Raw genomic sequence first — 19,822 nt, 5'->3', positions numbered from 1 at the left:
AAAATGATGTTGTGTGAGTGGGGATTGAACATGTTTTGTAGTGATAGTCATGATTGTGTTCTCTTATAAACCTTTTTGACAAGAGACCAATTTTTAATATGTATGAAATATGTATAAACTTAGAAACGCCAAGTACGACATTATATAAAATATTTTATTAATTTTAATATTGCTTATATTTGTGTACACCTGTTTTTGCTGTGAATGGCAATTGTCTATAAATAGTGCATTTTCTTGCTTTGAGTTCACCTTGATTGAAGTTTATACACGTTATGACGATTTAGCTGCCTAATTTGAAGATTAAATGCCGAAAGAAGTTTGTTTTATACACGTTCAATGTGATTACTAAAAGTTAAATGAGAGTCAACGGTTAAACAGAAATTTCATGTGAATTGTGCTTTCAATTATTTTAAAACACAATCGGTTTTAAAGGATATTTTCTATTCATATTACCACTTCTAATTTGAAGTCCAATAAGTAGTTTGTTTAAACTATTTGATAATACTTGTTCTTATTTAAAGTGATATTACTAATAATCTAATATAATTATTTATGTAAGTTTTTAACTGATACTACAAACTCACATATACAGGCAAAAATGCCATGTTTTGTATGTTTATAAATATCATAATATGGAAATAGAATATGTCTAGATTAAATCCTTAAGACAAACCTTTTCAAATTTAGAAGTCGACTAGATGTTTCGTAAAAATCGAACCATCAATACAAGTTTTAATGTATACAGCCAAACCATTAAGAAATGGGCATTTCAAACATCTTTTTACATCATGAAACTTATGATTTAAGGCCACCTCCTTGGCATCTACAATATTATTTGTATTCAGAAATATGTCATAGTAGACTAAATTAAACTATTTGGTGAATCAAATAAACATACCGGCGGCATTTATTTTTATATTTATAGCTTAATACTTGTTTTAATAAAACTATTCCTGGACGTTGCCATAGTTACTGTGAAACCTAATTAGTTTTTATGTAAAACGTTATAAACCCCTAAACATTGTAGAATCTCTTTAAAATGATATTATTTTGATATATTTTAAATGTAAGTAAGTAATGTAAATAGATCATTCTGACATCACACGTAATAATATACTTTATTACGTAATAGCTTGCCAACACATATTTTTAGTTGTTCGAGAATACTCCACGTTCCATAAAGTTGCTAATGATGTGATAAAAAATAGAATAAAGTTAGGATTTTTTGGGTGGGGGGGGGGGGAATTAGGAAAATTAATGTTCTTTATCAATTTGTCAGAGATTAAGAAGTTATTTTTCTTCTGCAGTTGGAAGGGCAACATTGGTCGCACAATTTATTAGTTTAATCACATATAAGACTTGAACTTTTAAATGAAACTTATAAATAAACTAAAAGGAATTTACAATAGACCATCTTCTCAACACATAAAAGTCGATGGTGAGAACAGAAAGACAGAGGAACTGACAAGATTGCCGTGTGTGATGCGTATGACGAACGTAGTGCGGCCAACCACGCAAACATAGAAACACTGACCTAGCACACGAGAAACCGTGCCATAGAGTAAAAAACGACTCGACCCAAATTTGTAGCGTTTACTTTTTGTTTTAATAAAGATGTGTAATGGCGAAGGCGGGATGGACGTCTTGACCTTGATCTCCAGAATAGCTGGAGTCGACCTTGAGGATCCAGTTCTACCACCACCACGGCCCGGCCCCATCTCCAGAGCTGCCAACTGTTACCGCCTAAATCTGGCCTTAGCCTTGCTCGGTCGACACATTGGCCTGCCTTGACATTTCGTATAGCTGCCAATGAGCTAATATTTCATCGACAACCTTATAAATCACACATGCTTATATTACGCTGGCAATACAAGCACACAACTAACTAATCAGTTACTTTATTCCTAAAAATTAGATGAGATTATATAAATGTATTTTTGAAATAAACAAAATATTTAAATTGACACATTTATTTTGAAATTATTTGTTATTTGTACAAATCATATAGATAATCTGTCTCGAAGACAGACTATTTAAAACTTAATAGATGATATATAGCTAAATATAGTGTTTATCCTATATCCTTTAGTAAAAGAAATTGTTTAAAAAGTCATTGACGTATACATGCAAACGAATATTTCCTTTTCAAAATCAATCTAGTACATAACTAACTATCTTTCAAATCTCATTTATCCTACCATCTATTATCGCAAAATCAAATTTAAAACCAATTTGGGCATCAAGTTATATTTCTCAGTGTGTGAGAGACAACACTTGGATTGCGTCCATATTTGAGCCAAATCTGGATTTCCTTCATGTTTTGCAAAAACTGGTTTCATTTTTCAAACAAAGAACAAATATAAACTTGACACACAAGACAATATTTAAACGCGTGGTAGCAAACATGGCATGTTAAAAACACCTTGCTTAGTCTATATTGTATGCATGTTTATAAAATACTTGGGTTCTTATAGCTATAACATTTTTTGAGATATTGAATTATACCAGACTTGATTTGTGTGGATAAGAGCTCGGATTTTGAACTAGTTGGCGTTGTATAAAATTAAAGAGAAAATAAGTGAAAAAGAACAAGACTGAAATATTGAAAACATTATCCTTCCTGGAACTTGCATTACAACAAGAGGTTTACTTGAAAATAAGAACGACAATTATCACTTTGTGTGGAGGCATGACTTGATATACCAGTTGGAAAGTTCAGGGATTTTTCTTAATTTATAGCACATGAAAATGAAAACGGCTTATTCATACTAACAGCGAAGTACACTATTCATTTAGATGAAACTACGAGTACATAGTTTCCAAATATAAACGAAATATTATTTAGTTAATTTGACTCAGTTAAACGATTCAAAACGCTGCCTTTGTTCTAAAAAAATATTTGTCTATACTATTTACAAAACGTGTATTATAACAGTAATTAAAATTATTAATCAATTATAATTGTAGTCGCAGCAAAACAAGAAAGAGGGCCTCTAAAATCGCTAAGTGGGGTTGGGTATTCAGATATTGTATGCTAGGCATTGTCTTGATGAAATATATTCTATCTATCGTAATCGTACATGCGAAGAAAACTGTTGACAAAGTGTTGTATTATAACGGATCCGACAGGGCCTTCTTGACCCTTAACTAGTGAGTTGGGATCTTTATAACCCGGAGAAATTGGGATTTGCGTTTTGTGCAAACATATGCGTTGTTTTGCCGCTAGCAATACACGTAAAATAAGATTAACTTTCATACCATGCACTGAGTGTAAGTTGAAATGGAGCTATACTCAACATTCATAGAATAAACCCCTCCCACTACTCCCTGCTCCCTAGCTACTCCCTGTGTTATGTAAATAATATAAATTGACTATAACTAATTATCTTGATAAATCATATGAAATGAACTAAATTCAAACAGGTGATATCAAACAGATATTTAAAACCACCTAAAAGATTTAAAAATAAACCTTATTTCTTTAAAACACGTTTACGAAAAACAGTAATCGGGTTTTTATGTCAAACGTCTAAGTATAACAAGTAAGGTATGTAATCTCTCTCTCTCTCTCTCTCTCTCTCTCTCTCTCTCTCCCTCTCCCTCTCCCTCCCCCTCTCTCTCCCCCCTCCCCCCCTCTCTCTCCCCCTCTCTCCCCCTCTCTCTCCTCTCTCTCTCTCCCTCTCTCTCTCTCTCCTCTCTCTCTCTCTCTCACTTGGTAGTCTACCTTTCAGAAGAAAAAAAATTTAAACCGTAATAATAATATACAAAATAATATGTTTTTACAAATAATGACTCCTTATGCACTCAGGAAGCATACGCTTACCTAGCATGTAGAATCTTGTTTTATAATTGGTTGTTTAAACCTTAATTGGACCATTCTAACAAACAATATAACACAGTTTTATGGGGGTTGAGTTTAGGGTAATTGAAACTAATGATTTTTGTAGCGAATGTAATAAGAGGGATAAAGCTGGAATTCATCAATCCAAAACTGTTGAAATGAGGCTTGATCATTGTTTACACAGCTAATTTTGCTTTACTGACACTCATACAATATCCCTTTTCCTCAGTAACTTCATTACATAAATACTAACTTGGATCTACAGAACAAAACCCCAATGTGTACTTGCCCTAACTGGTCATAAATAGAAGAAATTTATTCAGATCGTTTTCCCAAAACTGTGTTTTTAATGTTCAAAACTATCCGAAATTCGTATTATAAAAATAACCAGCTTATGTAATATTAATAAAAATTATCAATAACAATCAGTCAAGAAGTTCACAGTTATTTTCTTATTTCAGTAATTGAATTGCATTGATATCAATAATGATCAAGAACAAACAGCCAACAATGTTATTCATAGGTTTAACATCGGAATGCGTAAATTAAAACCCTCTGAAATTACAACTGAAAGTTATCTATAAATAAAGTAAAGAAAATATATTAAATTTGGGATTTAAATAGTTAAATATAAGAAAGTATGATGAAATTGTATACGGCATAATGCGGCATTGCAATGGGGGGCCGGTGGGGTAACCGGTGGACTCATGAAGGTGGGGTCTAAAGTCTCGGGGCTTGGGTCTGAGTTAGAGACAGCGCAGTATTAATCCTGTCCAAAAATATAAAACTTTATATTTTACGCGTACTTTATACTACATCAGATTAAAAATCAACGCTCTTTCTGTTAAAAATGTTATAATTTACACAAACACAGCTGATCAATCAGTAACAGTGACGAAAACTCACGTTCAACGTGGCCGGTTATTAAAAATCGTTAAAACGTGCTGTAATATTTTATTTTATATGATAATTTGATACAAAATAGTAGATAATTATGCTGAAAATTTTGAAAACTGTGTTTCATTAAGTGTGAGATTAATGGGGTACTTCTTTGAGTGTCGAATTTGAAAATAAAAAATTTTGTTTTTTTCTTATATTTTAAGACATTTTTGAGTATACGATATAAAGTAATAATATAACAATGTTTACAAAAAACAAACAAACAAAAATTACAAAAATTTATTGATAAATAACAAAGTTATAAAATCTTAAAAATGCCCTAGGCGCTTTTGACCAGCTTTCCAAACAAATGTCTGGCACTGCAAGGGTTAAAGCAATTTAAAATATGTTAACTTTTGGCGTGTAAGCGATTTCTCAGTTCTTACAAGTCAAAAGTACTGTTACAAATTACAATCAAGTTGAAAAAAAACAAGTATAGATTTATAGATAGTACATATAGATAGCCTGCGAATGCAAATGGCAGGCTATACTTTGTGAATTTTTTGTCAGCAACTTATTCATACGTTAGACTTAGATAAGTATATCATTGCTTATCTTTAAGAGCATGCTGTAGACGATACATGTTGAGACCCAACTTTTACTATCTTTAATCACGACCATTAGAGATGGAAATTACATCAGTGTTATTTCACAATACTTTTAAATAATAATACGGCCGTGAAAGATGGGTGGAAATGAAATTCCAACCTTCCTCTTGCTCAGCCAAGGTCGTTATATAATTATTAATTAAGTGATGTTTCTAGCATTTTTAAACTATATTTTAATAACGCAAGATATCACGCGTAGGAAACAAACTTGGTCACATACGTCAAAACTAGTTTGAACAGTTTTAATACAACCGACAGTGAGTCATAATCACCAAAACCAGAAGTAGACAAATCAGCAAATGAAACGTTGAATATTATCGCTGTTTTTACTTGTGACCTTTGTGAACCCGCCACTGCACCGCGTCACGCCGGGCTTGAGAAGGCGCCGTACTTGTTTCTTGCTGAGACGACCGTAAGGTCAGGTCACGTTATCACTTCAATTAGGTGGTTATCACTGTTTACCAAAGCCCTAATTAAACCTATATGATTAATTGTACACATTTCGAGTCGGAGTGCAGTTAAAGAGTTCACTGAGTAGTACTTGCTTAATAATTTTCCAAAACCGGTTTCATATCACTATACAAAAAGTTAACTATTTTTGTTATCTGATATGACATAACTATATTTGATACTTTAAAACCTGCGTTAATAATTAATAATTGGAAAGAATATGTTACGGCAGATAAAATAAATTTAAATATATTATGAAGTAGTAATACCAAAACAATGTAATCCATTGCCACCCGTTGGTGATACAGTCCTATAAATAAATTATAAATTCGAAAGTTTATACAGATGTTGCATACTCAATCTCACAAAACGTAGAGGACAGATCTAAGCGATATTTGGCATGTAGATTACTTGGATATAAGAATAAAGCATAGACATACCTAAATTACAAAATACTACCAACAAATATTCTTGCAGTAGACGACTACTTATTAGACAAAAACCTATTCACATCGTGGACTCAGGTGTGATATGTTCTCTCAATACCTCAGTGTTGCAGGAGACGATATGTCTGTCAGACAATGAACATGCTTACATCGTGGACTCAGTGTTACGTTCTCTCAATACCTCAGTCTTGCAGGAGACGACTTATTCTATCAGACTATGGACCTATTTACATCGCGGATTCAGGTGTGATACGTTCTCTCAGTACCTCAATGTTGCAGGAGACGACTTAATCTATCAGACTATGGACCTATTTACATCGCGGATTCAGGTGTGATACGTTCTCTCAGTACCTCAATGTTGCAGGAGACGACTTAATCTATCAGACTATGGACCTATTTACATCGCGGATTCAGGTGTGATACGTTCTCTCAATACCTCAATGTTGCAGGAGACGACTTAATCTATCAGACTATGGACCTATTTACATCGCGGATTCAGGTGTGATACGTTTTCTCAATACCTCAATGTTGCAGGAGACGACTTAATCTATCAGACGATGTACCTATTTACATCGTGGATTCAGGTGTGATACGTTCTCTCAATACCTCAGTGTTGCAGGAGACGACTTATTCTATCAGACTATGGACCTATTTACATCGCGGATTCAGGTGTGATACGTTTTCTCAATACCTCAATGTTGCAGGAGACGACTTAATCTATCAGACGATGTACCTATTTACATCGTGGATTCAGGTGTGATACGTTCTCTCAATACCTCAATGTTGCAGGAGACGACTTAATCTACCAGACTATGGACCTATTTACATCGCGGATTCAGGTGTGATACGTTCTCTCAATACCTCAATGTTGCAGGAGACGACTTAGTCTATCAGACTACGAAACTATTTACATCGCGGATTCAGGTGTGATTAGTTTTCTCAATACCTCAATGTTGCAGGAGACGACTTAATCTATCAGACTATGGACCTATTTACATCGCGGATTCAGGTGTGATACGTTTTCTCAATACCTCAGTGTTGCAGGAGACGACTTATTCTATCACACAATGAACATGCTTACATCGTGGATTCAGTGATACGTTTTCTCAATACCTCAATGTTGCAGGAGACGTCTTAGTCTATCAGACTATGAGCATCGCGGATTCAAGTGTGATATGTAGCCTACTGTATGACGTACTCTCTCAAGACCTCCATGTTGCAGTAATCGAGTACTCTAAGAAATTCTATTTACAAAGTGGGTTACAGGTGTGGTGTTATATGCTCTCTTAAGACTCGTAAGGCTACAGTAGATAGATGACTATTTAACGTCACACTGTTCCTACATTCAACAAGACGGGCCTGCCTTGTTCATTTAATTAATAACTCAGTATAGCAAGTTGGTGAACAAGCCAAGAAGACACTGATCCGATGAAGAACTCAGAAGCCGTGTTATTTGTTCTTTTAAAACTGAAATGTAGCAGTACACGACGAAATCACAAATATATTTAACGTAAACAACAAGGAAGCAACTGTGGCATATTTTACTGCCGATCGGTTTTGCAATATAGAACTAGCTAAAAAGAGCTTTTTAGCACATATACAACTCGGAGGATGTAGTAACAAAATTTTGGTTGAAATTTTACGCTGTGGTTTCATAAAGCAACATCTATTTACTAAGCGTTTACTCTCTTTTGAAATATATTCTCAAAACACTTTAGGCTCACTCTAATTAGTCATCTTTAACTATTAGATATATATATATATATATTTAGACTTTAGATATAATTAGATCTCTCAACAAAGACAGTGAAACATTTGAAGACATTAATAGCGTGAGCAATGTTCCGACGCAGAGTGTACAGGAAATGTTCTTTCAAGAGAGCTGCATATAAATTCATATAGAAAGAGATATAAACCCATGTACAATATAGCAGGGGAAATAACACAATATTCTTTAAAGAAATTTTAAGAAATGCACTGATCTATTACAAAACTCAAAAGCGGCTGTGATGTGAATTTTTCTCGGTATTTCTGACTAGCCAAAAGGATTTGAGTTTAAGCGACTCGGAAGCAGCAGTGATGAAACGTTCTACAAGTCCTCATTATTGACATAGACGATTAACCAATTAGAGACAGCAGTGATGAAACGTTCTGAAGGTTTTCAATGTTGCAATAGACGATTAACCAATTAGAGACAGCGGTAATGTTCTGCGAGTCCTCAATGTTGAAGTAAACAATTAACCAATTAGAGACAGCAGTAATGAAACGTTCTAGAAGCCCTAGATGTTGAAATATACGTTTGAGAGTTAGAGACAACAGTGATGAAACGTTATACAAGTCCTCATTCTTAAAATAGACGATTAACCAGTTAGAGACACCAGTAATGAAACGTTCTGCAAGTCCTCATTGTTGAAATATGCGATTAACCAGTTAGAGACAATAGTGATGAAACTTTCTACAAGTCCTCATTGTTGAAATAGACAAATAACCAATTAGAGACAGTGTGCCTGTTTTTTTAATAACAGGAGTGATGAAATGTTAATATAGGACCATCAGGTTAAAGTAATCGCCTGACTATAGAGAGAATCTGTCTGTTTACGACTTGGCACCAGCTGTGACGGATGTTTCACTCACAACTTCCTTGTTACAGTGTTCGACGGACGAAAACGATAACCTGAACCGTTTTGCGACTCGGTATTACAGATTATTGTAGACCTTCTTATCACACTAGAGGTCTGAAAAATGAGCCAATTTACGACTCAGTAGCAGTAGTCACGATATGATTATCATTGACCTTCTCGTTATAGTAGACTTCTGAAGATTTCTGAGGTAGTTTACGACTCAGTAGCAGCAGTAACAATATGAGTATTGCAAATAGCTTTGTTCCAGTAAAGAAAGTAGACAACAGAGAGATTTTATACAGTTTACGACACGGCTGCAGCAATGAAGGAATTATGAATTAAGACCTCAATGCTGTAGCACACGAGTGCCTACCGAAAGAAAGATTTCAGCCAGTGTACGACTCGTTAGTAGCAGTAACAGCATAAATGTGTGCACTCACGACCTCACTGCTGTAGCACACGAGTGCCTACCGAAAGAAAGACTTCGGCCAGTGTACGACTCGTTAATAGCAGTAACAGCATAAATGTGTGCACTCACGACCTCACTGCTGTAGCACACGAGTGCCTACCGAAAGAAAGACTTCGGCCAGTGTACCACTCGTTAATAGCAGTAACAGCATATATGTGTCCACTCACGACCTCACTGCTGTAGCACACGAGTACCTACCGAAAGAAAGACTTCGGCCAGTGTACCACTCGTTAATAGCAGTAACAGCATACATGTGTCCACTCACGACCTCACTGCTGTAGCACACGGGTACCTACCGAAAGAAAGACTTCGGCCAGTGTACGACTCGTTAATAGCAGTAACAGCATACATGTGTCCACTCACGACCTCACTGCTGTAGCACACGGGTACCTACCGAAAGAAAGACTTCGGCCAGTGTACCACTCGTTAATAGCAGTAACAGCATACATGTGTCCACTCACGACCTCACTGCTGTAGCACACGGGTACCTACCGAAAGAAAGACTTCGGCCAGTGTACCACTCGTTAATAGCAGTAACAGCATACATGTGTCCACTCACGACCTCACTGCTGTAGCACACGAGTACCTACCGAAAGAAAGACTTCGGCCAGTGTACCACTCGTTAATAGCAGTAACAGCATACATGTGTCCACTCACGACCTTCACTGCTGTAGCACACGAGTAGCACACGAGTACCTACCGAAAGAAAGACTTCGGCCAGTGTACCACTCGTTAATAGCAGTAACAGCATACATGTGTCCACTCACGACCTCACTGCTGTAGCACACGGGTACCTACCGAAAGAAAGACTTCGGCCAGTGTACCACTCGTTAATAGCAGTAACAGCATACATGTGTCCACTCACGACCTCACTGCTGTAGCACACGGGTACCTACCGAAAGAAAGACTTCGGCCAGTGTACCACTCGTTAATAGCAGTAACAGCATACATGTGTCCACTCACGACCTCACTGCTGTAGCACACGAGTACCTACCGAAAAAAAGACTTCGGCCAGTGTACCACTCGTTAATAGCAGTAACAGCATACATGTGTCCACTCACGACCTCACTGCTGTAGCACACGAGTACCTACCGAAAGAAAGACTTCGGCCAGTGTACCACTCGTTAATAGCAGTAACAGCATACATGTGTCCACTCACGACTTCACTGCTGTAGCACACGAGTACCTACCGAAAGAAAGACTTCGGCCAGTGTACGACTCGCTAGTAGTAGTAACAACATACATGTGTCCACTCAAGTTCACAGTGCTGCCACTACATTACTAATGAAAGATGCTTCAAAATAATTTGGGCTACGTTTTTTACTAGAAGCTTTCGTTTTAATATACTTAGTAGTTTAAGACACGAAAAGAATTTCCTTATGGGTAAGATTTAAAATTAAACTTTTCAGAAGCTTTTTAAAGTGTATATGTTTATTATGTAAAGTGTATGTGTTTAAAATAAAATTGATATCAATTAACTTGTACGTGTAATTTCATTATCATCACTAAACGGAAATTAAGGAATTAACGAACAATATTTCATGTGTTTTCTTTTTACTTCATTACCTTAAAATATTGAAACTATTGTCTTCAAAATAAAATGATATAGAACATAGATTCCAGTAAGATGTGTTATACCGCTTTCCGTTACATTAACATATTTGAAGAAAATGGTGTGTGATTTTGTTGATTAATTTTTTTATATAATGTACTTAGTTGGCTTGTATATTTATATATGTATTTTGGGATGTTTTTGGTATTCTTATAATTTAGTACGGATATTGCCAAAACCGAAAGAACGTCTCTGAATTTCAAGCTAAAACTACGAAACTTCTTCATACAATGAATTAAAAATAGCCATAAGTGCCGATCTGGAATTTCGCATTATACGTTAAACACATAATCAAATTGTTTTTAAATAATGTAACCAATTTAATAATCAACATAAGAAAAAAAATAAATGATTGGCTTATAGCTTAAGAATGTGAATCCACATAGCGAACCCATATATTATTTGTATACTACTACGAAAGTTTGTGAAGAATTTTGGATCTTTGGATGTTTGATATTCCATCATGCAAAACATATTGGACAGATTTGGACGAAATTTGGCATGTACATTACTTAGACATGAAAATAAAACATAGTTATAGGCCTACTTTTATTCCGAAATACCATCCACAAATATTCTTGAAAATAACTTAAAGTAAAGTTGTTTACTGTAATGATTAGCAATATTTTTGGCAGTTGATCAAGCCACAGAACGCAACGTTCCACGCAGTGTCCTAGGTTTTGTATTTGCATGAGAAAATATGAGCTGTTGTGTGATGATGAATATAGTATTGACAAATACTATTATGTACCTTTTTATGGATAGTAGCAGTGACGAATTCAAACAATTTAGTTTATTCTGGATTTTACTCAATGAACATAAGAATTTTTATATGTAAGATACCTGAAGTTGGTTTCATGTGACACTGTGGGACGGCATGTTTACAGTACTAATGGAACAAAAACGGACTCGGGCACTAACATGACTCAATGAACCATTCGCTCCCTGACTACAATTTGAGGAAACAAGCGGCAGAGTGAGCCGGTAACTACACCACATGGAATCACAGCAATACACCAGACAATAGATGGAGTTTTTATGACAGAAAAACGTCGAGAAGGGATGACTGATGAGGGATTCGATACTTAATAGGTATATAAATACTGATATAATTTCTGGACTGAACCAAGGGAATAGGATGATATAGCGACATAGAGTGGAGAACAAAAGAATATACTGTATTGTATCATATTTATAGACATTCATACATTCGAAAAACGAATGTCGAGGATACAAAGACAGCGAACCGGGTGGCCCACGAAATAGACATACATGTACTTTTAGGGAATTAAACAAATCGTATATAGTACTAAATAAATCGGTATGATTTGAAAACTTCGTATCTATGTGTGTATGCCCGCGTAGGTACCCTATGTCTACCACACACTTCGTCGAAAACCATTTGACTTACAATTAAAGATTTAGAATCAATATAGGTCTATTCAAGGGTAAGTTGGGAGTTTTCGATCTACCCATTTATTGCTCTAAATGAGTTTAAGTAGCCGCTTTTGAACTATAGTACGCTTCTCAGCCCAAGTTATATGTGTATGTAGCATATTGACAAAACAATCATTCTTAAAAGTAAGAATAGAATCTTTGGTTTATTATGTTACCAAAATTCTGAGAAACCATTATCTGCGCATTCAGTTCAACATAACCATAATCATTTCAAACATTGCTTCAACCTGAGAGGAATTTATTATTTAGAACAAAATCATGAACCTATTGTTAATTTAATAAATTTCAGAAAATGTTTAAATTACACATAAGCTCATTATATTAAAATCTAGACAACCAGACAGTATTCATATACGATGAATCTGGGTTTCTCCTTTGTAAATTTAATTTCTTTTTCAAAAGTAACAGACATTCCACATAACAGCTAATGGAATGTTTGTTGGTTATGATAATACTTCATTTGTGATCATTATTATTTATGAAGTTTGGGTTATGCTTAATTTTCACTGGATAATGTTTGGGTTATTTTTGCTAATCTCTTTGAAAACGCTTTCTTGATATGAAATAGATCTCAAATGTCACATTGTTGGTATTAGTATGTGCTGGTGTTTTTTATGTTCAGTTTCGATGTACATTTATAATTTTCAATAAAAGCAGATTCATAAAACTCAGAAAACTGTACTGTTTATAAATCAACCCCATAAAAAACTGTACATAATTTAGGCCTTTGCATACTTCTTATTGGGGAAAAAGAGCAATATCAAATTTGGCGTTGGAAATAAAATTATCTCAAAACGGGAGTGGTTCTACAACCATGAATACAGAAAAATATGTACCTCATATTCGTGATACATGCCTATATCCGTTTCAAAAATATGATAGAACGTAGTACTCCATTTGTATTTCACGATAAGTGCTTTCATTGAGAAAGTTACGAACTGTGAAGGAAACATGATTTTCCTTATATTTCTCATTGTTCAGTTATACAATAAATCAGTAACACCCGACCCCGACACGGGTTTTATTGATCTCTTGTATCACTGAATGATGGCAAATGTCTGGAAAACCCTGTTTCTTTTATAATTTTTTATTGTTAAAAACAACCTCTAAACAAAGAGTAACGAATTCGATAGTTGGATATCTATATGTACGTTGTTTAAGTAGACTATCATTACACTACGTATATATGTATATAATAGGTTATATCCAGTTTCAATTTTAATTATAAATACAGGGCATAAATCTGCTTTGCCAAGGAGGAAATTCAATTAAAGAATTAAACGTATAAGGAAAGAATGAAGCATGTTCTAGGAAAACTAAACATATATTTAATTTATTTTAGTTAATGGTATCCTCCTTCAAAATGCATACAATTTTGTATCACATAGTTTGTCTAAACGTAAATGTTTGTTTTTAACTCATAAATCTTTAGCTTTATTACCAGCATTTTACAGGGCTATGGAGTAGGTTTAATAAAATAAAAAACTGCACTGTTTTCTTACTTTTTAGTGGGTAATGTTTTGTAAGCTATATTCTAAGTAGGAATAGAGATGAGAGTGTTCATGGATTAGCACCTGACTAATAGGTATATTTTGTCGGAGAACATTCCATTTTTACGTGGACCATTCGCTTAATCAAGGCAATGATACTCACGTATCCCGCACTGCTTTTATCGTGTTATTTCAAATAGAGTCTTCAATGGACCGTTACCTAAAACTTCCCATAACACGTCTAAGCTTTGGAGTAATTAAAAAAATCGTAATATCTACACTCCAAGTAGTCCTGCTGCGTCATGAAATGTATTCCACAATCCGCATGGAGTCCAACTAAGAGGGCATCCCAAAAAGGTAAGGAAAGAACCTTTATACCTAGCATTAGTGTTGAATTCAAAATATCATCAAAATAATACATCACAATAATATGTCTAAGTTCTTCACAGCTCCAAGTAAGGGCCTTCTCAAAGGAAATCTTGAATAGAGGGAAGAACGACGATGCAACCAATTTCAACGTTAAAGGGCATATTTTCTCGCAACTTTAGCATGGGTCTAAATTGCCTCGAATAGGTACATTACTCAGATAGTTGATATAAAAAGCGAAATCTTTCTAGGCATCCCTAAAGGTACGTGATGGACATTTTTATAAAGCTACATCTTAGTAACTTCTTCTGTTTCGTTGCTCCTTTTCATGTTTAAAAGGTACAAGTAAAAAAAAATTCCTTTAGTGTCTCTGGATCAAGCAATGTTTATACTAAACATTTCTTACTGCTCGAGGATATGATTCACAGAACTCCAACATAACAGCGGGCACGAACAGAACTGTTTACTAGTAAGTAACCGAGAGGTAAGTGAAGATCATTGGAAGAACAATACATTTCTGCAACGTAATCCGTCTAGTTCCTCTTTGTCAAGTTTCAAGGGACTCTTGGAGGAGCGATATCTGAAACTGACATAAACTGGGAAGCCTTCTATAGCGACTCTGAGGTAACTTGTGGTAGTCAGAAAAATTCAATCTCTCACCCAGTCTCGTTGTTTCAAGACTGATTTCACATTGCCTCGAATAGGAACTTTGTTTACTCGTAGATCGATGATATGAACAAATATATTTTCCCTAGCATGTTTAAGGTAAGAGATAGGTTTTAGAAGAAAACGACTTCTCGGTGGCGCAGCCCACCGCTTTATCTTATATCTCAACGTGATCAAAGACGATTATCAACTGAAACTTAAATGTAAACTGGGAATCTTCCCACAACACAGTTGTGGTATTTTATGGATATATGAACAAATCCAATCTCTGCACTCTGTATATTCCTTTGGTTCAGGACCGATTTTTTTATATTACTTCCAATAGGGACGCCATTTCTAAGCCAACCACAGAAGTCGTTTTCTAGCATTGTAGGAATTAAAAAAAATCCGAATCTACAATTTACTTTGTCTGGCTTTTCGGTATTGTTTTACATGTAAGACTACAGTATTTAGTACATGAATTTAGGTTAAGTACTAGTCCAATACTTAAAAAACTAAAGTGGGGCTCTTGTGTACCAACCCTCATTCGTTTAATAAAAATATTCATTAACATCGGTTCGGTAGTTTCTGAAAATTCGATAACATGCATAAAAAATACATAGAAACAGTTCGAATTGTATACCCTCCACTTTTTTGTAACCAGTTAAAAGTGTAATTCATCTTGGACATATCGGATCTTTGGTATAATATCTGCTCTTTAAACAGATGATAACTGATAACGCCAGTTGCTTTTGGATGAAAAAAAAAAACAGCTTGTAAACGTAAAACAGCTACTGTTGAAAATAGTTGGCCTGTAATGGTTTGGTGGACATTTTATTTCGTGATTTTTAATTTATATGTACAATCAACTGTAGTTTGGACATTACGCTTGTTTTCAGGGGATAAGATCTTATTAACTATCCCCTTGGTCAAGTTATCGCCCCGGTCAACTTCTAATCTTATAGTCACCTAAACCTCGACATATCTTGACCTATTTTACTCTGCACCCAAGTTAAAATGTACGATCAATGAGCTACTTTTACGCCGAAATAATTAAAATTACACTCGACAAACACAACTCTCTGTTCAAACTACGCACTGATTGAATTAGCTCTCTGCTAAACCTAACTTTCGATTTTAACTAATAAAATCTTAGTTTACTCAAAAATTTAGCTAAGTTCCTAATAAACCATTATGGAATTAGCGAGCACCCATCATCAGGGCCACCGAGTTTTGACAATATGAAGCAACATGTTTAAGATTTTGGTACGTTATGTAGAAAACATGCCTGATTCCATAGAAGTTGCGATCAGTTCTTGTAGGATTTTTTTATTTGATAGAGTTGTTTAGTTTAATTTGAGAGTCACGGCTACTTTAAGATAAATCCCCTGAATACAGTAAAAATTGAAAACCCTTTTTTGATCACCCCACGAGGAATTACATAAACTAAAGTATGAACTTTGTGCAATTTTTTTAACCAGACCCATGAATTGTTTTTCATATTTCATATACTCATTATAGAATGATCATATTTTTTGTCTTCCCCTAATTGAAAGGAATCATAGGGCCATCGTAAGAATCAAATATAATTTTCACACAAAAATTCTAAATTTAATTGGGAGTGTATTGTCCTCCTGATATACCTCTTCTCCGGATACACCTTTGATCGGCTGAAGAAATAATAAAATGCTTCAGTAGTCCCTACTGAACACAATTGTTCCATCTTGGGATCAGTAGGGAATCATCAAATGTAATTTTCTGTTTCCATTTTCTTTCCCGAGTTTCCATAAAAAGACGTGTATCTTATTGGAAGAGTAGAAATAATTATTAGTAACTTCATAAAACTGCTGTATACAGGCTCGATCGTGACTTTAATTCTTTGGAAACCATGAAAATGTCAGTACCATACTCCACCCCTTTAAACAATTCTAAAGACAGAGTCGTAATACTCGTATATTAGACTTTTTTATAGAGTAATTCATGCCAGCTCAATCACCTCTAGTACAACAGTCGACTCATTCAAGGTAACACAGTGCAGGCAGAAACTGCCTGGAATGCTACCGCGTAGAGAACGAGAGCTATAGGCGATACAAAGTAAGCACTATTTATACAAGACGCGTCTCCGTGATTCAGAGGTTGTGCCGCGTCGCGCGCCGGCCAGATCCAACTTGAACTTGAACCCGCGGCCGAGCTGCTTGTAGGCTAGTCGGTTTCAAGGTTACTTCGCCGGTCCAGTCGGCTCCCCAGTCGACCATGTAGCTTCTCCGTCCACTTCCACTGTCCAACAATTATTGTTTACCCGATAAATAACTTGTGACGATTAAATCCACAGTAAAAAATAGTTGTTGGGCGATTTTTACAAACTTACTGGGTTTGTTTACTATGTTATAATGTAGAAAGCCGATCTGAAGAATGATCGTAGACAATATGATATTATGACTATGATGAATAAATTGTGTGTTAGTATTTATTTGCTGGCAAAATTAACTATATGTATGCACAATTATTAGGATTACATCAAATCCACCATCGTCATGGAGCTTTGGTCCTTTTTAAGTGTAAAACGTAACAAGTATTATTTATCTTTTATTCGAGATGCCAGGTTGCCATAATGACACAGGTGAGAAATTGTACGTATAATGAATCTTAAAAAACTTAAAATAAAATGTTATGTTATTTTATCATTGTGGAATGAATTTATTTTCAAATTGGTTAATTAGGAACATCGGAAATTCTTCAGTGGGTCGTAAATATATAGGCCTAGCAATTATTAGAACACGAACTTAAAAAAAAGATGAAATATATTTGAACTCACGCAGGTCTATCGGGGATGACCGGGAGCGTAACCATATCCCATCCACAACACCCACGGCACGGTACGGAACGTTCACTTCAGTAGGAGGAGCAGCGGGGGCTCCCTCACTGCGTACGGACGGGGACGGACTGGCGACGCGACGTGAACAGTCGGGCCGACCCGCGCAGCGTTGCCAAGTCGCCTGGCCGTCTCGCGGGCGAAAAAACCCTCCTCACCCAATCAATAGAGTCCTAAATCGTCATAAAGATTGCTGCCACCATAACTTTCTGGCGCGACCTCCCCCACCGCGCTCATTCATAGGCCGGTCAGCTGTTCGGTTTGTAAACACTGGCTCATGCATTATTTCTACCCCCCATTGACACACATAAGGAAACTCACAGGGAGTTCGTAGCAGACTGGTCTAACTGGAATTTTCGGATGTATACTTAATTTGTGGAAATTAATAAGCCCAATTAAAATGTTAACACCCAAGTTTCTATTAGACTACATAATTATACTTCATGCCAATGAAGCATAATAGCCAGTTAGTTGTACGATATTTCTCCAACCTCAAAGTTTTATAAGGAACTGCTTCCTACTTCTTTCAGCAGTCACTTTAGTAGGAGTACGCTACACCATGTGTCGCATAGCAGGTTTCGCTAAGGTGCATTGAAAAATGTCGGGTCTATAGCTCATTTCGATATTGACAGATAGAACGGCAGTCAGCCATACGGCAAAGAAATTTAAACAAAATTGTATCAGCCTACGTTTGATAGGCTTCAACGACGCTCAAGCAAATTCCATGGGTATACATGCAACATCGTAGAACTCATTCTTGTCTATTTACAATTGTACGTCTATTAGATTTTTGACAGATAGAACAATCATAGGATAAAAGAAAAATTATTTTGCTCTCTGAGTAATAAGCTTTAACGACGCTCAAGCTAATTCCATGGTTGAACGTGCAACACTATAGAACCTATGTAGAAATGAATTTTCATGCAAAAGTTAGTGCACAGAAAAATGTATATCTTGTCAAGTTATACATTCACATTTTGTTCATTAAATTGGGTTTAATATAAGTTTTTCAATTATAATAGTCTACACACCAAATCACATGTCAACATCTCTTACAAGTCTAATGAGTGTGTTTATAAATGTATTTATTCTGCTATTGTCTCGTTGCCATCGTGGTTATCCATAAAACCACTGTAAATGTATTCACAAACGCCAAGCCAAATCCCATAGAGCGACATGCACCACAATAGAACTCAGTGTTCCTTAATATAGAAATGAAGCTTCACACACAATTTCAAGTTATAGGTCTTTTCGTTTCGAGATATCGTGCGGACAGATAGACAGAGAGAAATTAGTTTTTCCAGTCCCATAGGTATAAAAATAGGCTTCGCTGACGCTCAGCCAATTACGTAGACAAGGAACTTTGACACCTGAGCCATTTCCGTATAAAGAACTTGTTATTTTCTCTTTTCCTTGATCTAATGTAAATATTCCCTGAAGTTAAGCTAGTCTATTTAACCAAAGCTTTTAGGATTTAAAAAAGTTGCTTTTTATTCTATGTAGTCTTTAATGTCCAAAAAAGAGCCACATCATGTATAACACACCATTGAAAGTTTAATGTAGAATCATGTTGTGTATCTGAAGAATAAACTACGGCAGAATGATCATTAAATTCTATATGGATAGACTCTAGGTTATATCACTTGCCAAATTGAAGTACCGTGTCATCATATCTAAGTATATATTTTAATACAAGTAGAGTTTAGAACTGTAGTCAGGAGACTATAGCTTGGCAACTATCTTTAATTATGGGTTAAACCCCAATGACAACATTGTGAAGTCGTACCCCCTTGGAGTCGCACTGTTTCAGGTGAAATCTGAAACTCGGAGATCTCGATCTTTGATATATTTGTAGGGCACAATTCCGCGATATAAGCCGAATTTCATTTCATTACCAAACTATGCGTTAAAAGGCACCTGGTGTCCTGTCGTGCCTATTGAAGGAGAAAGTGCGGGAATCAGTTGACACAGAAAACCAGATTAGAATAGAATACTTTATTGTTTA

The 19,822-nt window shown here is 35.5% G+C and overlaps 1 protein-coding gene across 2 annotated transcripts in view; it reads right to left on the bottom strand.

Moving 5' to 3' along the window:
- Window positions 1-17,888, bottom strand: part of LOC124354213 (zinc finger protein 502-like) — a 69,599-nt gene extending 51,711 nt beyond the window's left edge. For both annotated transcript variants that reach the window (XM_046804501.1, XM_046804503.1), the window contains exon 1: window positions 17,761-17,888. The gene's annotated coding sequence lies outside the window, so the exon portion shown is untranslated. The remainder of the gene's footprint in view (window positions 1-17,760) is intronic.
- Window positions 17,889-19,822: the final 1,934 nt, after the last annotated feature.

This window comes from Homalodisca vitripennis, chromosome 2 (genome assembly GCF_021130785.1).
Source record: "Homalodisca vitripennis isolate AUS2020 chromosome 2, UT_GWSS_2.1, whole genome shotgun sequence".
Lineage (NCBI taxonomy): Eukaryota > Metazoa > Arthropoda > Insecta > Hemiptera > Cicadellidae > Homalodisca > Homalodisca vitripennis.
Note: the sequence above shows the minus strand (reverse complement) of the source record. Positions and strands in the feature narration are given on the sequence as shown.